The sequence below is a fragment of the Pleurodeles waltl genome, chromosome 3_1 (genome assembly GCF_031143425.1).
Source record: "Pleurodeles waltl isolate 20211129_DDA chromosome 3_1, aPleWal1.hap1.20221129, whole genome shotgun sequence".
Classification (NCBI taxonomy): domain Eukaryota; kingdom Metazoa; phylum Chordata; class Amphibia; order Caudata; family Salamandridae; genus Pleurodeles; species Pleurodeles waltl.
In genome coordinates this window covers 166,928,545-166,951,406 of record NC_090440.1, presented here as the reverse complement: position 1 = coordinate 166,951,406, position 22,862 = coordinate 166,928,545, and the positions used below count along the sequence as shown (strand labels likewise).

At 50.0% G+C, this 22,862-nt stretch overlaps 1 long non-coding RNA gene across 1 annotated transcript in view; it reads right to left on the bottom strand.

The window, feature by feature from the left end:
- LOC138283882 (uncharacterized) overlaps nt 1-22,862 on the bottom strand; it is a 131,739-nt gene that overhangs the window by 107,905 nt on the left and 972 nt on the right. Inside the window, exons 2-3 of the long non-coding RNA XR_011201320.1 lie at nt 9,097-9,199; nt 3,810-3,912 (exon numbers count right to left, since the gene is read on the bottom strand). This is a non-coding gene — a long non-coding RNA (uncharacterized lncRNA). The remainder of the gene's footprint in view (nt 1-3,809; nt 3,913-9,096; nt 9,200-22,862) is intronic.

The window sequence follows — 22,862 nt, the reverse complement described above, 5'->3', positions numbered from 1 at the left end:
CTCAAACCCTGTCTCCACAAGTGATAGTCAGAGATGCTACTTCTCTCACAGGAGAGTCCAGCAACTCTGGAAGCATTGAGGGCAGCCTCAATGAAGATGACCTCCTGTTAGCCAGGATGGTCACAAGATTGGCTTTGGAAAGACAGCTCTTAGCCATAGAAAGGGAAAGACAAGAGATGGGCCTAGGTCCCATCAATGGTGGCAGCAACATAAATAGGGTCAGAGATTCTCCTGACACGTTGAAAATCCCAAAAGGGATTGTAACTAAATATGAAGATGGTGATGACTTCACCAAATGGTTCACAGCTTTTGAGAGGGCTTGTGCAACCAGAAAAGTAAACAGATCTCACTGGGGTGCTCTCCTTTGGGAAATGTTCACTGGAAACTGTAGGGATAGACTCCTCACACTCTCTGGAAAAGATGCAGAATCCTATGACCTCATGAAGGCTACCCTGATTGAGGGCTTTGGATTCTCCACTGAGGAGTATAGAATTAGGTTCAGGGGGGCTCAAAAATCCTCGAGTCAGACCTGGGTTGATTTTGTAGACTACTCAGTGAAAACACTGGATGGTTAGATTCATGGCAATGGTGTAAATGATTATGATGGGCTGTACAATTTATTTGTGAAAGAACACCTGTTAAGTAATTGTTTCAATGTTAAACTGCATCAGCATCTGGTAGACCTAGGACCAATTTCTCCCCAAGAATTGGGAAAGAAGGCGGACCATTGGGTCAAGACTAGGGTGACCAAGGCTTCCACAGGGAGTGACCAAAAGAAAGGGGTCACAAAGACTCCCCAGGGGAAGAGTGTTGAGACATCCAAGGGAAAAAGTAAAGAGTCTTCAACAGGGCCCCAAAAACCTGCTCAGGAGGGAGGGCCCAGAGCCTCTTCACAATGCAATTTTGGGTGCAAGGGTAAAACCTTTGATCCCAAAAAGGCCTGGTGTCGTAGCTGTAATCAGCAAGGACACCAAACTGGAGACAAGGCCTGGCCCAAGAAAGGTTCCACTTCTAACCCTACTCCAGCTAACACTGGAATGGCCAGTCTCCAATTGGGATCAACAGTGTGCCCAGAGCAAATCAGGGTTCATACTGAAGCTACATTAGTCGCTGAGGGTGGGGTGGATTTAGCCACACTGGACGCCTGGCCCCCTAATATGCAAAAATACAGGCAGCAACTCGTAATTAATGGGGCAAGTGTAGAAGGCCTGAGGGATACAGGTGCCAGTGTCACCATGGTGACAGAGAAACTGGTTTCCCCTGGTCAATACCGGGCAGGACAAACTTATCCAGTCACCAACACTGACAATCAGACTAAAGTACATCCCATGGCTATGGTAACTTTAGAGTGGGGAGGGGTCAATGGCCTGAAACAGGTGGTGGTCTCCAATGGCCTGAAACAGGTGGTGGTCTCCTGTAGACTGTCTGCTTGGAAAAGACCTGGAGTCCTCAGCATGGGCTGAGGTAGAACTAAAAGCCCATGCAGCCATACTGGGTATCCCTGAACTGGTGTGTGTCAAGACAAGGGCACAGTGCAAGGCTCAGGGTGAAAGAGTGGTGTTGGAGCCTGGAAAAAGGGCCCACCCCTCCAAGAGAAAAGGAGAGAAGGCTGGGGAACCAGCTTCAACACAACAAGAGAAAGAGAACCTCTCTTCCCAGGAAGAAGTTCTGCCCTCTGAGGGAACTGAGCCCATGGAGTTAGAACCTTATCAGGTTGAGCTCCTGGGCCCAGGGGGACCCACAAGGGAGCAGTTGTGTAAGGGGCAAGAAACCTGTCCCTCTCTTGAAGGCCTTAGGCAGCAAGCCGCTGAAGAGTCCAAAGGAAAAATAACAGGAACACACAGTGGGTCATTCTGACCCCGGCCGGCGGCGGAAGCCGCCGGCCTGGCTGGAACCGCCAGAATACCACTGCGCGGTCAAAAGACCGCCGCGGGTATTCTAGGTTTCCCGCTGGGCGGGCGGGCGACCGCCAGAAGGCTGCCCGCCCGCCCAGCGGGAAACACCCTTCCATGAGGATGCCGGCTCCGAATGGAGCCGGCGGAGTGGAAGGGGTGCGGCGGGTGCAGTTGCACCTGTCGCGATTTTCAGTGTCTGCATGGCAGACACTGAAAATCTTGGTGGGGCCCTGTTACGGGGGCCCCTGCAGTGCCCATGCCAATGGCATGGGCACTGCAGGGGCCCCCAGGGGCACCACGACACCCCTTACCGCCATCCTGTTCCTGGCGGCCACAACCGCCAGGAACAGGATGGCGGTAATGGGGGTCGGAATCCCCATGGCGGCGCGAGGATTCCCCAGGGCAGCGGGAAACCGGCGGTACACCGCCGGTTTCCCGTTTCTGACCGCGGCTGTACCGCCGTGGTCAGAATGCCCAGGGATGCACCGCCAGCCTGTTGGCGGTGCATCCACGGTCCCCGGCCCTGGCGGATTTTACCGCCAGGGTCGGAATGACCCCCATAGAGTTTATTGGGAAGATGGACTCCTCTACACTGAGGCAAGAGATCCCAAACTTGGTGCCACTAGGAGAGTGGTAGTGCCTCAGGAGTATAGGAGGTTCATTCTGACTTTAGCTCATGATATTTCTCTTGCTGGGCATTTGGGACAGACCAAGACTTGGGAGAGATTAGTCAACCATTTCTATTGGCCCAACATGTCCCAGAAGGTAAAGGAGTTTTGTGTCTCCTGTGCCACCATTCAAGCCAGTGGTAAGACAGGTGGACACCCAAAGGCCCCCCTCATTCCACTTCCAGTGGTGGGGGTCCCCTTTGAAAGAGTGGGTGTGGACATAGTGGGTCCACTTGAACCTCCCACAGCCTCAGGGAACCAATACATACTAGTAGTAGTGGATCATGCTACTAGATACCCTGAAGCAATTCCCCTTAGGTCGACTACTGCCCCTGCAGTAGCCAAAGCACTCATTGGTATTTTTACCAGAGTAGGATTTCCAAAGGAGGTGGTGTCTGATAGAGGTACCAACTTCATGTCAGCATACCTGAAGCATATGTGGAATGAGTGTGGGGTGACTTACAAATTCACCACACCATACCATCCACAAACCAATGGTCTTGTAGAAAGGTTTAACAAGACATTGAAAGGCATGATCATGGGGCTCCCTGAAAAACTCAAAAGGAGATGGGATGTCCTCTTGCCATGCCTGCTTTTCGCCTACAGAGACGTGCCTCGGAAGGGAGTAGGGTTTTCCCCCTTTGAACTTCTGTTTGGCCATCCTGTAAGGGGACTGTAACCGGACGTCTCCCGACGCCGGTTTTCAAGAAGACGCGGAAACTAACGAGGAATACCCCGGGGGCGCCCGAGGAGCTCTGGACGTCATGACGCCAAACGTCATGTACGCCAGGGAGGAAATTGGAAGAAAAAACGCCGGCAGGAAGAAGGAGGACACCACGAGAAACGCCAAGAGAGACGCCGACAGAGACGCCGGCCGAGCCGCGAGAGACTACCAGGAAGCCGCCCGCGTCCCAGGAGGGGCGTGGCCTTCAGAGGTACGATCACCCCGTAAATGGGAGTGGGGTGCCGGGTGGTTCTTAGGGCTTTGGGGAAATAAGGGAAAAGGGCTGAGGTCCCATAAGGGAGGGGAAATAGTGTAAAAGGGGAAACAATACATCCTCTAACATCACCGAACCCCATACCTAACTATCGGTTAACAGATAAAGGAAAAGGGACTTCCACAAACGTACTACGATATGGAGAAGGCACGAATAAAGTAAACCACCCCCCCCTCCTACACTCCCGCCGACCCTCACCAACCTACTAAACCTAAACAACCCTATATAATCATTTAATCGCCACTTACCATATTCTTTTCTTCTTTATTTTGGGAGCCTGGGCCGCTGACATATGGGAAGACCGGAACTTCTTAAGCTGGACCAGACACCACCCAGAACCTTATCAGAAGCCTAAAAGAGAGGATAAAACAAAAAGGGGACTTTATTATTTTTCGTTGAAAGACTAAATCAACCCTGTCATTGGGTGAAGATGATGAATTCATCCTAGACCAAGACCGAAATAAATTCCTCAAACCCCTTTGCGCGCGTCTGTCGCCTTAATCCAATATCCCTTCAACCCGGGATAAAGAACCCTTCACAGTGGTGTCAGAAGTGGGATATTGGACCAGGCGACAGGCAGTCCACGACCATGGAGGAGAAACCCACGATATCAGATATGATGCAGCAGTTGGCCGAGGGGCAGAGGCATCTGCAAATAGTGTGGGAGGAGCAACAGAAGGAGGCTAAAGTGGAGAGAGTGGCCCTACAAAGCGCCCTCAAAAGTCAGGCCACTATCATGGCCAACAATCAATTGGTTCATGAGACTGCCATCAAAAACCTCACGGATACCATTGCTGCTACCCGGGTACATCCGAATGTGCCCAGTTCGGTCCTACAACGGTACCAGGACGGCGAAGACCCGGATGCCTTCTTCACCAATTTTGAGCGAGTTGCCACTTCCGCTACCTGGCCCCAGGAACGATGGGGTCAATATATTGCCCCATTATTAACAGGAACCCTACAAGCGGCTTATCAAGCCGTGACCCCCGGCGGAATAACTCCCTATCCGGACATTAAAAAGAGCATCCTAGAACGGGTGGGCTTTGATTCAGAACATTACAGAGTCCGGTTCAGAAAAGCCAAGTGGGGCCCTTCCGAGAACCCCCGAGCCCTATACTTCCGGATCAAAGATCTGGGCCTCAAATGGTTAGGTCCCATTGGAACTAATAGGGAAGACATCATTGAGATTGTCCTTTTGGAACAATATCTAGACGCCCTACCCCCCAATACGCGTCACTGGATCAAACAACATCCAAACCCAGACACTAATACCACCATCGAGCTAGCCTGTGCCTTTCACCGCTCCCTCGAGTTCAAAATCCCCCCCCCTAGGTCAACGCCTAGCCCCATTCGTCCGAGTCCCAGTTCATCCTTATCAGTGGGGCGAAGATCCAACGATGATGTGGGGAAGATGCGAGGATTGGAGAAGCTGTATGTTCAACAACCACAGTGTTTTAGTTGTGGTGAATGGGGACACATAGCCCGGGTTTGCCCCCTAAAAACAGAAAAACCTGAACCAATGGAGATAGGAATTACTAGGGGAAGAGTCTTTTATACCGGGGGAAACGACACCCCCTATAAAAAGAAACTTGTTATTAATGGAAGACCCACCCTGGCCCTCATTGATTCAGGTTGCAGTCAGTCCGTAATCCGGGCTGACTTACTTGACAACCCTACCTTTACTACAGGTCTTACTGTGTCCATCTGCTGTATTCATGGCGAAACCAAGGAATATCCTCTAAGCTGGACGACCCTATCATGGGAAGGAAAGGAAAATCCCATAAGGATGGGGGTAGTGGAACAGCTAGTGGAAGAAGCTATAATTGGAACGGATTTTACAAAATTTTCGGAGCTTCTTGATAGTACCCGACATTCTGAAAAATTGAATACCTGGTGGAAAAGTGCTCCCTTCTATAATATACCGATACCTTCTCCATTAGACTGGTACAAACCCTCCCGAAGCGAAAAAAGAGCAACCAGAAAAGCCTACGCAAACAAAAACACGAGCCCCGGGAAGGTAATTTCACCGGTTCTTACCCTTACTAACCTTCCCCCTTTTCGGAGTTGCCAAAGAGAGGATCCAAGTTTGATTCATGCATGGAAAAATGCAAGACCCCGGACCCTCCAAGATAAAGGGCCATCATTCACAATAGTCAAAAATCTATTATATCGAGTCACTAGCAATGACCGAGAAGAGAAGAAACAATTATTAGTCCCCGAACCCTATAGACAACAAGTTCTACACCTAGCCCACAGTCAGCCAGGGGGAGGCCACTATGGGATGGAAAAAACGGAAGAGTATCTGTTGAGGAGGTTCTATTGGCCGGGTGTCTTTTCTCAAATTAGGAAATTCTGTCAACAATGTCCTAAATGCCAAATGATTGATCCTGGTACAAGGAGAAGAGCCCCGTTACAACCACTTCCTATCATAGATATTCCCTTCTCACGAATAGGAATGGACATTGTTGGTCCTCTCCTACCCTCTTCCCGAGGGTACCGTTACATATTAGTGTTGGTGGATTACGCTACAAGGTATCCCGAGGCCATCCCTCTTAGTAGTATTAACACCAAGAGTGTTGCCCACGCCATGATAGGGTTCTTCTCCCGAATTGGATTTCCCCGAGAAATCTTAACGGACCAAGGCACCCAATTCATGTCCTCTTTGATGACCCAAATATGTCAACTTTTGGGGATCAAACAATTGCGAACGTCGGTTTATCATCCACAGACTGATGGCCTGGTGGAAAGGTATAACCGGACACTGAAAAATCTTCTAAAGAAATCTATCTCCGAGACAGGGAGAGACTGGGACAGGAAGCTCCCCTTAGTATTGTACGCGGTCAGAACCCATGAGCAAGCGTCTACGGGCCACAGTCCGTTTGAACTATTGTTCGGGCGACAACCTCGGACCTTATTAGGCATGGCAGCGGAGTTATGGGAGGAGGAGGATGGGGAAAAGACCCTTCTGAAATATACCCAGGAATTAAAAAACCACCTACACACGGTGTGGGAAAACGTAAGAAAAAACATGGAGAAAGCTCAAGAGAAACAGAAAAGGTATTATGATAGAAATGCCCAGTTGAGGTCTTTTTCCATAGGGGATAAAGTGTTAGTGCTTCTCCCCAGTTCAGACAACAAGCTGTTAGCAAAGTGGCAGGGGCCATATAGTGTGACAGGAATAATAACACCCGTAACCTATAAAATTCAGCTCACCGGTAACCCCACTAGGTCACAGATTTTTCACATTAATCTATTAAAAAAATGGGAAGATCCGGTGGCTGACCCAGTCCCAGGATGTCTGGTCAACACCGTTAAGGAATTGGAAATAGGGTGGTGCCCAACTGATCGCCCTAGCGGGCACGAGGTACCGGTCATCAATACAGACATCTCGGTTCAACAGCACGAGCAGTTAAACAAACTCCTCGATGAACATACACAGATATTCTCTCTGATACCCGGAAGAACCAAGTTGGTACACCATCAGATCATAACCCCTCCGGGTAAAATAGTGCGGTTACGACCTTATCGTATCCCCGAAGCTAGGAAGACCCTAGTAGAAAGTGAAATAGAGAAAATGCTAGACCTAGATATTATAGAACCTTCTCAAAGCCCCTGGTGTTCACCTGTGGTGTTAGTGCCCAAAACGGATGGGTCTATACGTTTTTGTATTGACTTTAGACAAGTCAATTCCATCTCCCAGTTTGATACCTATCCGCTTCCAAGAGTAGACGAACTTTTAGAGAAATTGGGGAAAGCTAAATACATGTCTACTCTCGACTTAACCAAAGGCTACTGGCAGATCCCCCTCGCCCCAGAAGATAGAGAAAAAACGGCCTTTGTTACCCCCTCCGGACTGTATCATTTTAATGTTCTCCCTTTTGGGTTGCATGGGGCACCCGCCACCTTCCAACGCCTAATTGACACTATTCGACGACCTCATACCGGTTATGCTGCCGCATATCTAGATGACATCGTCATATTTAGTGAGACATGGGAAGACCATTTAACGCACATAGGTAGAATCTTTACAGCATTACGAAAGACTGGACTGACAGCCAATCCGTCTAAGAGTCGACTGGCCTTTAATGATATCTCTTACCTGGGTTATCACATAGGGAAAGGTGTACTAAGACCCCAAATGAATAAAATTGAAGCCATTTTACGCATCAAAGCTCCCACCTCGAAAAAGGAGGTCCGTTCTTTTTTGGGCCTAGTAGGATACTATCGACGGTTTATACCCCATTATTCCACCTTGGCCGCCCCCCTGACCGACCTTCTGAGAAAAGGACAACCCAAAACCATCACTAGACTAACCCCGGGGCAATATCGTAGTTATCGTACCTTACAGAGATGCCTCACTACTCAACCGATTTTGAAATGTCCTGAGTTTAATAAACCCTTCCATCTTCAAACGGATGCCTCCGACGTAGGATTGGGGGCCGTACTTTTTCAGAAAGATGAAGCCGAAGTAAATCATCCCGTGGTCTTTATTAGCCGTAAACTGTTTCCCAGAGAACAGAAATATCCCATTGTCGAGCGTGAGTGTCTTGCCATTAAGTGGGCAATCGAAAGCCTCCAATATTACCTTCTGGGAAGGTCCTTTCTATTGTATACAGATCATGCTCCCCTTACCTGGCTCTCGAGGTATAAAAACACCAACAATCGTATCCTGAGGTGGTTTATCGAGCTTCAACCTTTCTCCTTTCAGGTTTGCCACCTCCCTGGTGATCTTATGGGTCAGGCCGACTTTTTATCGAGATTCCCGGGACCTGTGGGGCTCGAACAGCCCCATTCAAGTGAGGGGATGTGTAACCGGACGTCTCCCGACGCCGGTTTTCAAGAAGACGCGGAAACTAACGAGGAATACCCCGGGGGCGCCCGAGGAGCTCTGGACGTCATGACGCCAAACGTCATGTACGCCAGGGAGGAAATTGGAAGAAAAAACGCCGACAGGAAGAAGGAGGACGCCACGAGAAACGCCAAGAGAGACGCCGACAGAGACGCCGGCCGAGCCGACAGAGACGCGACGGAGAGAATCTTGGGGAAAACCTCACGGGAGGAAGACGAACGGGAAAACGCGCACCCGACCGAAGCGCATTCCCAACAGACGGACGAGCCCCGCCGACGAAGAGAGAGACTTAGGGAGCCTCCCACCCCTGATCCAGCAAAGTCGGGAGACTACCAGGAAGCCGGCCGCGTCCCAGGAGGGGCGTGGCCTTCAGAGGTACGATCACCCCGTAAATGGGAGTGGGGTGCCGGGTGGTTCTTAGGGCTTTGGGGAAATAAGGGAAAAGGGCTGAGGTCCCATAAGGGAGGGGAAATAGTGTAAAAGGGGAAACAATACATCCTCTAACATCACCAAACCCCATACCTAACTATCGGTTAACAGATAAAGGAAAAGGGACTTCCACAAACGTACTACGATATGGAGAAGGCACGAATAAAGTAAACCACCCCCCCCTCCTACACTCCCGCCGACCCTCACCAACCTACTAACCCTAAACAACCCTATATAATCATTTAATCGCCACTTACCATATTCTTTTCTTCTTTATTTTGGGAACCTGGGCCGCTGACATATGGGAAGACCGGAACTTCTTAAGCTGGACCAGACACCACCCAGAACCTTATCAGAAGCCTAAAAGAGAGGATAAAACAAAAAGGGGACTTTATTATTTTTCGTTGAAAGACTAAATCAACCCTGTCATTGGGTGAAGATGATGAATTCATCCTAGACCAAGACCGAAATAAATTCCTTAAACCCCTGAGCGCGCGTCTGTCGCCTTAATCCAATATCCCTTCAACCCGGGATAAAGAACCCTTCACAGGGACCACTAGCTCTTGTAAAAGAAGGCTGGGAGAGACCTCTTCATGAGCCTAAACAAGATATAGTGGACTATGTACTAGGCCTACGTTCAAGGATGGCAGAGTACATGGAAAAGGCAAGCAAAAACCTTGAGGCCAGCCAACAACTCCAGAAGATGTGGTATGACCAAAAGGCTGCTATGGTTGAGTTTTAGCCAGGGCAGAAAGTCTGGGTTCTGGAGCCTGTGGCTCCCAGGGCACTTCAGGACAGATGGAGTGGCCCTTAACATGTGCTAGAAAGGAAGAGTCAGGTCACCTACCTGGTAGACCTAGGCACTAGCAGGACCCCCAAAAGGGTGATCCATGTGAACCGCCTCAAACTCTTCCATGACAGGGCAGATGTGAATCTGTTGATGGTAACAGATGAGGACCAGGAAGCTGAGAGTGAACCTCTCCCTGATCTAGTCTCCACAGACCCTAAAGATGGCTCATTTGATGGAGTGATCTACTTAGACACCCTCTCTGGCCAACGGCAATCTGACCGTAGGAAGGTCCTGCAACTATTTGCTGAGCTCTTTTCCCTAACCCCTGGTCAGACACACCTGTGTACCCATGATGTGGACACAGGAGACATCATGCCTGTCAAAAACACATTTTTCAGACAGTCTGACCAAGTTAAGGAAAGCATCAAAGTGGAAGTCCACAAGATGCTGGAATTGGGAGTCATTGAGCACTCTGACAGCCCCTGGGCTAGCCCAGTGGTCTTAGTTCCCAAACCTCACACCAAAGATGGAAAGAGAGGGATGAGGTTTTGTGTGGACTACAGAGGACTTAATTCTGTCACCAAGACAGATGCCCATCCCATTCCAAGGGCAGATGAATTGATAGACAAACTAGGTGCTGCCAAATACTTAAGTACCTTTGACTTAACAGCAGGGTACTGGCCAATCAAAATGGCACCAGGAGCAAAAGAAAAGACAGCATTCTCCACACCTGATGGGCATTATCAGTTTACTGTTATGCCCTTTGGTTTAAAGAATGCCCCTGCCTCCTTCCAAAGGTTGGTGAATCAAGTCCTTGCTGGCTTGGAGTCCTTTAGTGCAGCTTATCTTGATGATATTGATGTCTTTAGCTCCAGCTGGCAGGATCACCTGGTCCACCAGAAGAAGGTTTTGAAGGCCCTGCAAGCAGCAGGCCTCTCTATCAAGGCATCCAAATGTCAGATAGGGCAGGGAACTGTGGTTTACTTGGGACACCTTGTAGGTGGGGGCCAAGTTCAGCCACTCCAGCCTAAGATCCAGACTATTCTGGAATGGGCAGCTCAAAAAACCCAGACTCAAGTCAGGGCATTCCTTGGCTTGACTGGGTACTACAGGAGGTTTGTGAAGGGATATGGATCTATAGTGACACCCCTCACAAAACCTACCTCCAAGAAAATGCCCAAGAAGGTAAACTGGACTGTAGAATGCCAACAGGCCTTTGACACCCTGAAACAAGCTATGTGCACAGCACCAGTTCTCAAAGCTCAAGATTACTCCAAGCAGTTCATTGTGCAGACCGATGCCTCTGAACATGGGATAGGGGCAGTTTTGTCCCAAACAAATGATGATGGTCTTGACCAGCCTGTTGCTTTCATTAGCAGGAGGCTTACTCCCCAGGGAACAGCGTTGGAGTGCCATTGAGAGGGAGGAATTCGCTGTGGTTTGGTCCCTGAAGAAGCTGAGACCATACCTCTTTGGTACTCACTTTGTAGTTCAAACTGACCACAGACCTCTCAGATGGCTAATTCAAATGAAAGGTGAAAATCCAAAACTGTTGAGGTGGTCCATCTCCCTACTGGGAATGGACTTTATAGTGGAACACAGACCTGGGACTGCCCATGCCAATGCAGATGGCCTTTCCAGGTTCTTCCACTTAAGATTAAGACTCTCTTAGGAAAGGTTAGTCTCATCCTCTTTCGTTTGGGGGGGTGGGTTGTGTAAGGAAATGCCTCCTTGGCATGGTTACCCCCAGACTTTTTGCCTTTGCTGATGCCAAGTTATGATTCCAAAGTGTACTGAGGCCTGCTAACCAGGCCCCAGTACCAGTGTTCTTTCCCTAACCTGTACCTTTGTTTCCACAATTGGCACACCCTGGCATCCGGGTAAGTCCCATGTAACTGGTACCCCTGGTACCAAGGGCCCTGATGCCAGGGAAGGTCTCTAAGGGCTGCAGCATGTCTTATGCCACCCCGGAGACCCCTCACTCAGCACAGACACACTGCTTGCCAGCTTGTGTGCGCTGGTGGGGAGAAAACGACTAAGTCGACATGGCACTCCCCTCAGGGTGCCATGCCAACCCCACAATGCCTATGGCATAGATAAGTCACCCCTCTAGCAGGCCTTACAGCCCTAAGGCAGGGTGCACTATACCATAGGTGAGGGCATACGTGCATCAGCACTATGCCCCTACAGTGCCTAAGCAAAACCTTAGACATTGTAAGTGCAGGGTAGCCATAAGAGTATATGGTCTGGGAGTCTGTCATACACGAACTCCACAGCACCATAATGGCTACACTGAAAACTGGGAAGTTTGGTATCAAACTTCTCAGCACAATAAATGCACACTGATGCCAGTGTACATTTTATTGTAAAATACACCCCAGAGGGCATCTTAGAGATGACCCCTGAAACCATACCCGACTACCAGTGTGGGCTGACTAGTTTTAGCAGCCTGCCACACACCAGACATGTTGCTGGCCACAAGGGGAGAGTGCCTTTGTCACTCTGTGGCTAGTAACAAAGCCTGCACTGGGTGGAGGTGCTTCTCACCTCCCCCTGCAGGAACTGTAACACCTGGCGGTGAGCCTCAAAGGCTCACCCCCTTTGTTACAGCACCCCAGGGCACTCCAGCTAGTGGAGTTGGCCAACCCCTCCGGCCACAGCCCCACTTTTGGCGGCAAGGCCGGAGGAGATAATGAGAAAAACAAGGAGGAGTCACTGGCCAGTCAGGACAGCCCCTAAGGTGTCCTGAGCTGAGGTGACTCTGACTTTTAGAAATCCTCCATCTTGCAGATGGAGGATTCCCCCAATAGGATTAGGGATGTGACCCCCTCCCCTCTGGGAGGAGGCACAAAGAGGGTGTAGCCACCCTCAGGGCTAGTAGCCATTGGCTACTAACCCCCAGACCTAAACACACCCCTAAATTGAGTATTTAGGGGCTCCCAGAACCTTGCAAGATAGATTCCTGCAACCTAAGACGAAGAAGGTCTGCTGAGCTGAAAAACCTGCAGAGAAGATGGAGACACCAACTGCTTTGGCCCCAGCTCTACCGGCCTGTCTCCCCACTTCAAGAGAACTGCTACAGCGACGCGTTCCACAGGGTCCAGCGACCTCTGAAGCCTCAGAGGACTACCCTGCATCTAAAAGGACCAAGATCTCCCGAGGACAGCGGCCCTGTTCCACAAAGACTGCAACTTTGCAACAAAGAAGCAACTTTTGAAAACAACACGTTTCCCGCCGGAAGCGTGAGACTTGGCACTCTGCACCCGACGCCCCCGGCTCGACGTCTGGAGAACCAACACTACAGGGAGGACTCCCCGGCGACTGCGAGCCCGTGAGTAGCCAGAGTTGACCCCCCTAAGCCCCTACAGCAACGCCTGCAGAGGGAATCCAGAGGCTCCCCCTCACTGCGACTGCCTGCTTCTAAGAACCCGACGCCTGGTAAGGACACTGCACCCGCAGCCCCCAGAACCTGAAGGATCCGACCTCCAGTGCAGGAGCGACCCCCAGGTGGCCCTCTCCCTTGCCCAGGTGGTGGCTACCCTGAGGAGCCCCTCCCTTGCCTGCCTGCATCGCTGAAGAGAACCCTGGGTCTCCCATTGAACTACATTGCAAACCCGACGCCTGTTTGCACACTGCACCCGGCCGCCCCCGTGCCGCTGAGGGTGTACTTTTTGTGCTGACTTGTGTCCCCCCTGGTGCCCTACAAAACCCCCCTGGTCTGCCCTGCGAAGACGCGGGTACTTACCTGCTGGCAGACTGGAACCGGGGCACCCCCTTCTCCATTGAAGCCTATGCGTTTTGGGCACCACTTTGACCTCTGCACCTGACCGGCCCTGACATGCTGGTGTGGTAACTTTGGGGTTGCTCTGAACCCCCAACGGTGGGCTACCTTGGACCCAACTTTGAACCTTGTAGGTGGTTTAATTACATGGAAAACTAACAAACACTTACCTCCCCCAGGAACTGTTGAAAATTCCACTGTCTAGTTTTAAAATAGCTTATTGTCATTTGTGTGAAAACTGTATATGCTATTTTGCTAATTCAAAGTTCCTAAAGTTCCTAAGTGAAGTACCTTTCATTGTTTGTAAATCTTGAACCTGTGGCTCTTAAAATAAACTAAGAAAATATATTTTTCTATATAAAAACCTATTGGCCTGGAATTGTCTTTGAGTGTGTGTTCCTCATTTATTGCCTGTGTGTGTACAACAAATGCTTAACACTACCCTCTGATAAGCCTACTGCTCGACCACACTACCACAAAATAGAGCATTAGAATTATCTCTTTTTGCCACTATCTTACCTCTAAGGGGAACCCTTGGACTCTGTGCATGCAATTTCTTACTTTGAAATAGTGCATACAGAGCCAACTTCCTACAGCTCTTATATAATGGGATTGCTGCTATAATTTGTTGACGCACTACATGGCGCCAAAGAGACAAGTGTTTTGTTTTTTTACACGACAAGTAGATTTATGAAACACCATGTCCCATGGACAAGTAGATATTTTATAAACTTTCACACCCCTGCTAAGATAGCGCAATGTATACATGCTTTGAGTCTGAGGGACATGTAGAGACTGAAACACTCCTAGACAGACAGTACTCTTTTTTTCCTCTGATGCTTAAATTTTTTTCTCCTGTTTGGGCTATGTGTTTGCCCATGTGGGTGAGGCAACTGCAATATAAGAGGATGGCTATCTCGCCAGGGGGATATATATGAGGAGGGACTGGGGTAACCCAGATAGTCAAAGAAGGTGGATATGAGATACCTGATAACTGTGTGATAAAAAGGCAGAGGGACTGAGGGTGGAATCTGGACTTTTCTTTCAAGAAAACAATGATACAGTGGAGTTCCTTGTCATGCTATGGGAAAACTACAAACCTGTCCTTGGAGACAAAGCAAAAACCTTAGTGGCCAAGGGCAGGAGAAAATTGATCAAAAATATGCTAGCCATATGTATATATATATCATAGGGAGATGACCATAACGTCTAAACTGTGACTAATCCAGTTAACAATCCTTTATAGTATTTATTGTAAAGGAAGCAGACTATTCAAAATGGGTTGGGCCCAGCAGTGTCTGTAATTCAAGGAGGGGGAGGGTACTTTAATATGCACTCTCTGGGAATGCCCTCATATAGCAAAATACTGGGCTACAATAATCAGAGAGTCTGGGCTGTCTTGGAGTAAACTGTCCCTTTAGAACAATCCATCCAAGTGGGTGTCCCTCGAAATGTGTTTCTTAAATTAGCACATCTGTTGTAACCTGGGATTCATGCTACCAACAAGAGATATAACTAAGAAGTAGGGGGACAACAAATGTCTACTAAGCGGCACTGGATCACTGTTGTAATCTGGGATTCATGCTAGCAACAAGAGATATAACTAAGATGTAGGGGGACAACAAGTGCCTACTAAGCGGCACTGGATCACTGGGCTGGACCAATGTATAAAAGAAGAGAGGGTGGTATATATGATATGGGGCTGCCCTAAGAAATTTTACAGTTTAAATGGTTATAGTAATATGGCTTGGGAGAGGAGACACCAGCCACCCAAACAGAGCTCTAATATTTCTGGGGCTGAAGGAAGAACAAATGAAACAAGGGGAAAAGTGAAGGGAGGGATGAGGACAATGCCACATTAACACGCTTGTGAACAACGCTGCATATGTTGCGGAATGTGACGTAAAAAAACCTCTGGCATTTAATTTAGCAGTGTGGATGTCACCTATTGTATGTTCTTAAAAATACTATGAAGGGGGGCGTGGCCAAGATGGCGGCGTGAGCGGACGCGTTTCGGCGAGCTCCGCCGCCCGGGCCTCACTAAAAGCATTGTGACCCCTGCATATTGCCTCCTGGACGCCCCGGCTTGCCGAGGGGCGAGCGGAGACAGAGGGCGCACGGGAGAGGAGACCCGGGGCTTGCCTGTGGGCGCACTGGGCCGGCGGTGTCGGGCCGCGCCTGGGCCGGCGCGCGCTGCTGTGCGCGGCGGGGAGCGAGGAGAAGGCCAGAAGGCCGGAGATCCCAGAACGGACCGGTGGGGCCACTGGCAGCATCGGAGGAGGCCCGGCAGACCTGGTAAGAGAGAGGAGCGGACACGGGGATGGAGGGGCGGGAGGCCTTGGCGGACTCCGTCCCTGGGGCCTAGGTGGTCCGTTTTAGGCCTGGGCCTGTGACGGAGCCCTGACCGCGGAGGTGGTGGCGGAGCAGAGAGGATGCCCTGCCGCCGACCTCGGTAAGGGGGCCCGGCTTGGTTAGAGCGGGCCCCGATCGGCAGCATAATCGGCCGGCACTGTACTCCTCAGGGACGGAGGAGAAGGAAGATGCCCAGTCGGCCTAGTGAACAGGCAGGAAGGCAGCAATGTGAGTCAGCAGCATGAAGTAGAAGGTGCCATAAGACGCTTCATTTACCTGGCTGCAGAGAGGGCGGATAATCTGAGGAGGTCACTGGCATTAGAGACGTGCTGGGCGGCTGGACCAGCTTAGGACGGAGTGGTTGGGGCCTGAGGCTGACGGCCAGTACAGGAGAGGCAGTGTCATGGCTTCATCTAAAAACCGGCGGGAGAAATCGGTGAGGTATATGCGGACTAGATCCCAGCCTGCGAAAAGCGGCCCCACTGAAGGAGCAGCGGCTACAAGGGGCTGTGATGACCGAGGGGAGGTGGACAATGACGGTGAGGCCCCAGCCACTAAAGGCTTTCTCTCTTACCTGTTTGATTCACTTCGGAGCCACCTGCAGGAGCTTCGGAGGAACATCTCTGAGGAGAACTACGCACGGAGATCACGTCCCTAGGGTATAGAGTGGCAAGCGTAGAGGATGGTGAGATTTCTCGAGAGGAGGAGGTGGAAAGCATGCAACAGGAGATAATACGTCTTCGCGATCTACAGGACCTTCTTCAGATCACGGTGGAAGATTTGGAGAACCGGTCACGGCGGCATAACATACGCATTACGGGAGCAGAGAAAGAGGATATTTGGGAGTTCATCACGGAGTTGTTCCGCTCAGTCTTGGGTCCAGATGAATCAAGAGAGATTATGCTGGACCGTGTCCATCGGGTGGGCCGCTCCTGGGAGCCTGGAGGTTGGCCGCCGGATATTTTAGCATGTGTTCACAACTATGGATTAAAAGAAACCATCCTACAGAGAACCCGAAACCTGTCACATGTACAGTTCCGGGAGCATAAGCTGCAGCTATTTCAGGATCTCTCGCTGCGGACATTGCAAAGGCGAAGAGACTTTAGACCTATAACAGAACATTTTGCGGGCTCATGCGACGTCCTACTCCTGGGTTCACACCTTCCGTCTTATGTTCCGGTGGGAGGACCAGTGGCATCAGGTGAGGTCGGTGCCAGAGGCAAGAAGGATACTGCAGCTGGAGGAGACTGGTGGAGAGCCCGGGACGGCTGTGGAAGGGGATGGCGATGGTCACCCGCGGTGGCGGCAGAAGGAGAGGAAGAGAAAGCAACGACGGCCTACCATGACAGAACAGGCACTGGAAAAACAATTGTTATTGAGCAGCCTGACCACCGGGACTAATAACTAGCTGATGGGTCGTTGGGAAATGCCACTGAGATTTGGGGTCGTGCGAGCTTTGAGGGGGGTCTTTGATCATTCTGGAGGGGCCAAGGCGGGGGCTACGCTGAATCGCGGTCAAAGTTGTTCCCTAGGCAATTTTGGTCATCAGCCCCTACGAAACATGAGGGGGTGGCGATACTTTTGTCGAAGTCCTTCCCTGGTGAGCTAGTTGGTAAGCTTCATGAGGTACAGGGGAGGTTCCTGGCGCTCAGGGTGCGGGTGGGGACCTTCCACTTCACTATTGCAACAATATATGCACCTAACATGCAACAGGAAACATTTATGAGGCAGGCCATTTCACCGGCGCTCACCACCCCTGACAGTGCCATTCTCGTGGGGGGAGACTTCAACCTGGTAATGGATAATGAGATGGATAGATCTGGGCATCGTTATGGGCAGACTGGTGCGCTGACAGCAGGCGGGAGGCAGTGGCTGGCGGAGTGTGGTCTGGAGGATGTTTGGAGAAGGGAGCATCCTAAGCTCCGGGACTATTCCTTTTATTCTGCGGCCACCAAAACGTATACACGTATTGATTTCTTCCTGGCCTCCGCGGCGTTCATCTCTCGAATCCGGGAGACCACCATCGAGGCCCGGGCCTTGACAGATCATGCACCTATCACCCTGGAGGCGAGTCTGGATATGAGGCGTGTGGGAAGCCCCAGCTGGCGCTTTCGAGACACCATTTTGCAGAGTAGAGTAGCGGAGGAGACACTGAGACACGTGATAGTGGATTACCTTAGCATTAATGATGACGGCGGAGTTAGCATAGAGACAGTATGGGAGGCCCTGAAAGCTGTGGTGCGGGGGAGGTGATATCACTGGCGGCTAAAGACAATAAAGCACGGAAGGAACTGAGAGCAGCGCTTGAGCAAAAGGTAGCGGCTCTGAAGCGTTCACATAAATGTACTGGTGCACCTAGAGTATGGCGGGAGCTGGAAAGAGAGCGACAGCAGCTGAAACGGCTAGACTGGGATAGGCCTGAATACGCGATAGCAAGGCTCAAACATAAGAACTACATCGGAAGTAACAGGTGTGGGAAGCTTCTAGCACATCGGCTTAGGGCGCAGCGCTCCGCAGCAGCCATAAAAATTATACGCTCCCCCTCTAGGGGGGAAGTGCACACTGACGATCAAATGGCAGAGGTGTTTGCTGAGTATTATAAAGGGTTATATTCAGCGGATGAGAGATGTGTAGACCCGACTGCATTTTTGTCGGATAGTATTATCACTCAGCTTGGGGAACACGAAGCGTCCTCGTTGGATCAGCCCATAAGAATAGATGAGGTTATCTCTGCGATAGCACGTCTAAAGAACGGGAAGTCGCCTGGCCCCGATGGTTCTATGGCACTCTTTTATAAAACGTTCTGCCCAGATTTGGCACCGGTCTTGGCAAGGCTCTTCAACTCCTTTCGGGTATCTGGGGCTCTCACGCCTAGTATGCTGGAGGCTACCATTACTGTTATTCATAAATCCGGGAAAGATCCGGAAGATTGTGCCTCATATAGGCCTATTTCGCTTCTGAATATTGATGCCAAATTGTTTACGGGTATCCTAGCTCACCGCCTCAATCCCTATATGACAGGCCTTATCAACCCGGACCAGGCGGGCTTTATACCCCACTGACAGTGTGGAGATAACACAAAGCGTCTTCTGCATTTAATAGACAAAACTGGTAGATCGCGTAGAGAGGTGCTCCTCCTTTCTATTGATGCGGAGAAGGCGTTTGATAGAGTGCATTGGCCCTATCTCTTCCAAGTGTTAGAGCGCTTTGGGTTGGGTCCGGGGTTCAGGACCTGGATCTAGTGCATCTATCATGCGCCCAAGGCTGCGGTACGAGTCAATGGAACCCTGTCCTTGCCATTCTCGGTGGGACGTGGAACACGGCAGGGATGTCCGCTTTCTCCGCTGCTATTTGCGCTGTATATGGAACCCTTTGCGCAGCGCCTTTGCGATAATCCCCCAGTCGATGGCGTCAAATGTTGGGCGAACATCACCTTATTAGTCTCTATGCGGATGATGTGATCCTCACCCTCGCGGAGCCCATGGTATCGCTTCTGGCTTTGATGGTAGCTATGGAGGAGTTCGGGCAGGTCTCTGGATTCCATGTGAATATGCAGAAGTTGCAGGTCCTCGGCCTGTCCATCTCTCCTAATCATGTAGAAGCACTGAGGGCCCGCTATCCCTTTGTATGGTCGGCATCGCAGGTACCCTACTTGGGTATCGAACTGGCGACCTTGGCAGTAAAGACGGCGAGCGTGAACTATGCGACTTTAACTCGAGAGGTCCTGCGAGACCTTGGGAGCTGGGGGAAGCATAACCTCTCCTGGCTGGGCAGGGTGGCGGCGGTGAAAATGACGGTGCTTCCGCGCATACTCTATGTCTTTCAAGCACTCCCTCTGACTCCTCTGCCTCGCACGATAGCGACCTTACAGGCCGCGATTTTGAAGTTTATTTGGGATGGTTGGCCGGCGCGGATCCCGCGGAACGTTCTATACCGCTCTAGGGAGGAGGGCGGTTTGGCTGTCCCCTGTCTGTTGCAGTATTTTCAGGCAGTCCAGTTGCACTTTCTTTTGGAGTGGAGCAGGCCGTTTTCGGAGAAACACTGGTGCTTTATGGACCAGGCGGTGGCGGGGTCTCATATTTGGAAGGAACCCTGGCTCCGATGACGGCACAGGGCAGACGGATTGTATTCCTCCCCGGTCACAGGAGTGACGATGCAGGTGTGGGACACAGTGGCGAGTCGGCAGGGGCTCACAACTTTTCCATCCCCTATGTCACCAATCGGAGAGAACCCTGACTTCCCACCAGGCGTACAGGTAGAGAGCTTCCGCCGATGGTATGATGGGGGCTGTAAGAGGGTGGGGAGTCTTTTTGACGAGAGTGGAGTGATCCCTTTTGAGCAGATGCAGGAGACGTATCAGCTGACTGAGGCGGACAGACTATTGTATTGTCAAGTACGACATTGGGCCCTTATGCCCGCGAATAGGGCTTCGATAGATAGACCACTCACCCCGTTTGAGAGGTGGATTTTCACAAAGAAGGATGACAAACGAGTGATATCGGAGCTTTACCGGTTCCTGCAGGGTGGGGGGCGACCGCCTAGGACGAGGGGTCAACAGAGGTGGGAGAAAGAGTTGGAGAGAGAGTTCACGGAGGAGGAATGGGATAATATCTATTACAGAACTCATCACACGGCCCATAGTGCTGCCGGGACAGAGACGGCCTACAAGATAACTTCCTACTGGTACTTCACTCCAGCAAGAATAAACGCATGGGACTCTGCGTTGGGAGTCTGGCCTCTGCTGGAGGGGGTGCGGTAACACGGGCACGCTAGTACATCTTCTATGGCACTGCCCCAAACTACAGCGATATTGGACGAGTATATTAGATGACATTGATAAGGTGTTTCAAACAGAGATCCCTAGATTCCCCTCATATGTCTTGCTGGGCTTACCCAACCCTATTACGTTTCCTCTTTGCTCGTTAAGGGGACGGCAGATGGCACTGGCTCTTAATGCTGCCCTTCAGACAATCCTTGCTCTATGGGGCATGGATAGGTTGCCAACATATGGATCCTGGCTCCAGAAATTATGGTTTATTTTGGCAATGGAAAAGCTGACTTTGGCATCCAAGCACAGGGTAAGCGACATCAGTGTGTTATGGAGACCTTTCCTTCAGATCCTGTCTACAGAATTTACCGAGCTGACGTGCCCAGCATATCTAAGAGTACTGGGGTTGACCCAAGAGGTTTAGTGGGATGATGGGGATTGGACTGTGAGAGTGGCAGAGATGACCATACAATTGGAGTGGTGAGGCGTTCAGGTGAGAGGGAGGCAAAGCATACAAGCGCAGAAGCACGATTGTTCTTGTTCCTTTTTTCTTTTCCTCATGTTCGTTTGAATATGAGCACTGTGAGATCCGGCTTTGAATGACCTCCGGCCCTGAGGCTGATATGAGTCATATGAGACTGGGAAGATGTTTCCCTAATTTGAAGACTGGGTGGGCTGTGGACGAGACGCATATGCGCAGGGCTATGGGGCGTGTCATTATTGAAATGATGGGGGATCATTACAGTGATCTGTATTGTTCTTCACGTTTAAATGACAATAAACAGATTTGATCAATAAAAATACTATAAAAAATGATAAAAAAAGATGAATTAAGGGGGTTATCCTGGAAAGGAAATTAGTCTGATTAAAAGTACTGAGCCTGCTAAAATAAAAGTGAACCAGATGCATTTTTGTTCCTAGACCTAATCAGTACAGACTTTTAAAAGAAGCAGGAAAGCGAATGAAGCCAGTGACTGAGAAAACGACTGAGCACGAAATCCTCTGGGAGGCACCTGGTAGTCCTTTTAACTCTCCCGTGATAGGAATAAATAAGCTTACTTGCAAATGGAGAATAGTTCACAGACACTGATTTGAGGCTGATCAACACGGGCATGCACTAATTACTACACCAAATCTTGGATTTCAAATGCCATGTGTTACCGAACTGAACAACTAAAAAGTACACAGCGCAACAACCTACGTAGGCTGTTATGTTGAAAATCAATCAATGCAAATGGAACGATAGTTGACGGCCATGTGGAAACAACAATAGTGTCCATAACTCTGGGATTCTCTTCCACCTCTATACCGACGATACCCAAATACACTTGAAAATCGTCTTAACCTCCACACCACATAGCATCCATGGCCAACTGTGCACGACACCAACTTAGGCAATTTTGGGGCATCAGACAAATGATTCCGATACAAGACCTCAAAACAGTGGTTCAGTCTCTTGCTCTCTCTAGACTAGACTATGGAATTTCCCTTCTCTGAGGCATTCCCAAAGTTAACTTAGGCACACTGAGAGCAACACTACATGCTGCAGCACGCTTTATTGTAGGTCTCAGGAAATCTGATCACATTTCCCCTGCCTTGCTAACCCTCTAAAGGCTCCCCATTGAAGTGTGGGCAAAATTCAAAATCACTTGCCTCACCCAAAGAGCACTGCACTCCTCCTCACCCTCCTGTGTAAATGAGAAACTGATAATCTCCAGAGCAAATAGGTGTTCCATAAATGCCCAATCCCTGCTCCTGGAACACCCCTCCTTCAGAGGAGAACAATACATGAATCAGTCCTTCTCTGGCAGCGCTACTGAAACCTTGCACTCTCTTCCTCCCTCACTCCGTCTAATCACCTATCTAGCAACCTTCAAAAAGGATAAGCGCCTCCTATTTGATAGACATCTTGGTTAATTCACCCCCCACCACCAGAATTATTTAATTTCTTCAATGCGTCCTCATCTACTTCGTTTAACTATATACATATGACCACAGCACACGGCACATGTAGAGTTAGTGAAGTACAAAATGTAGAATTAGGTGATAAATAATGAGTAGAATTGTCCTCTTCTTAGTGTTCCAGAGAGATGTTTAATTGGATCAAAAGTTGTGTACCAATATGTACAGCCAAATAAGCACAGCCAACAAGTGTTTCATCACACAGTGACTTTTTCAAGGTTGTAAAGAATATAACATACACACAAATTAGCTTTATATTGGAAAGAAGGAACAGCATATTAAGAGCCAAAGTTTAGATATGTGAGAAATACAGACATGACAGTACGAGAAGCAAGTTATTGGAAGAAAGAAAGGTACGGTGCTGGGTGAC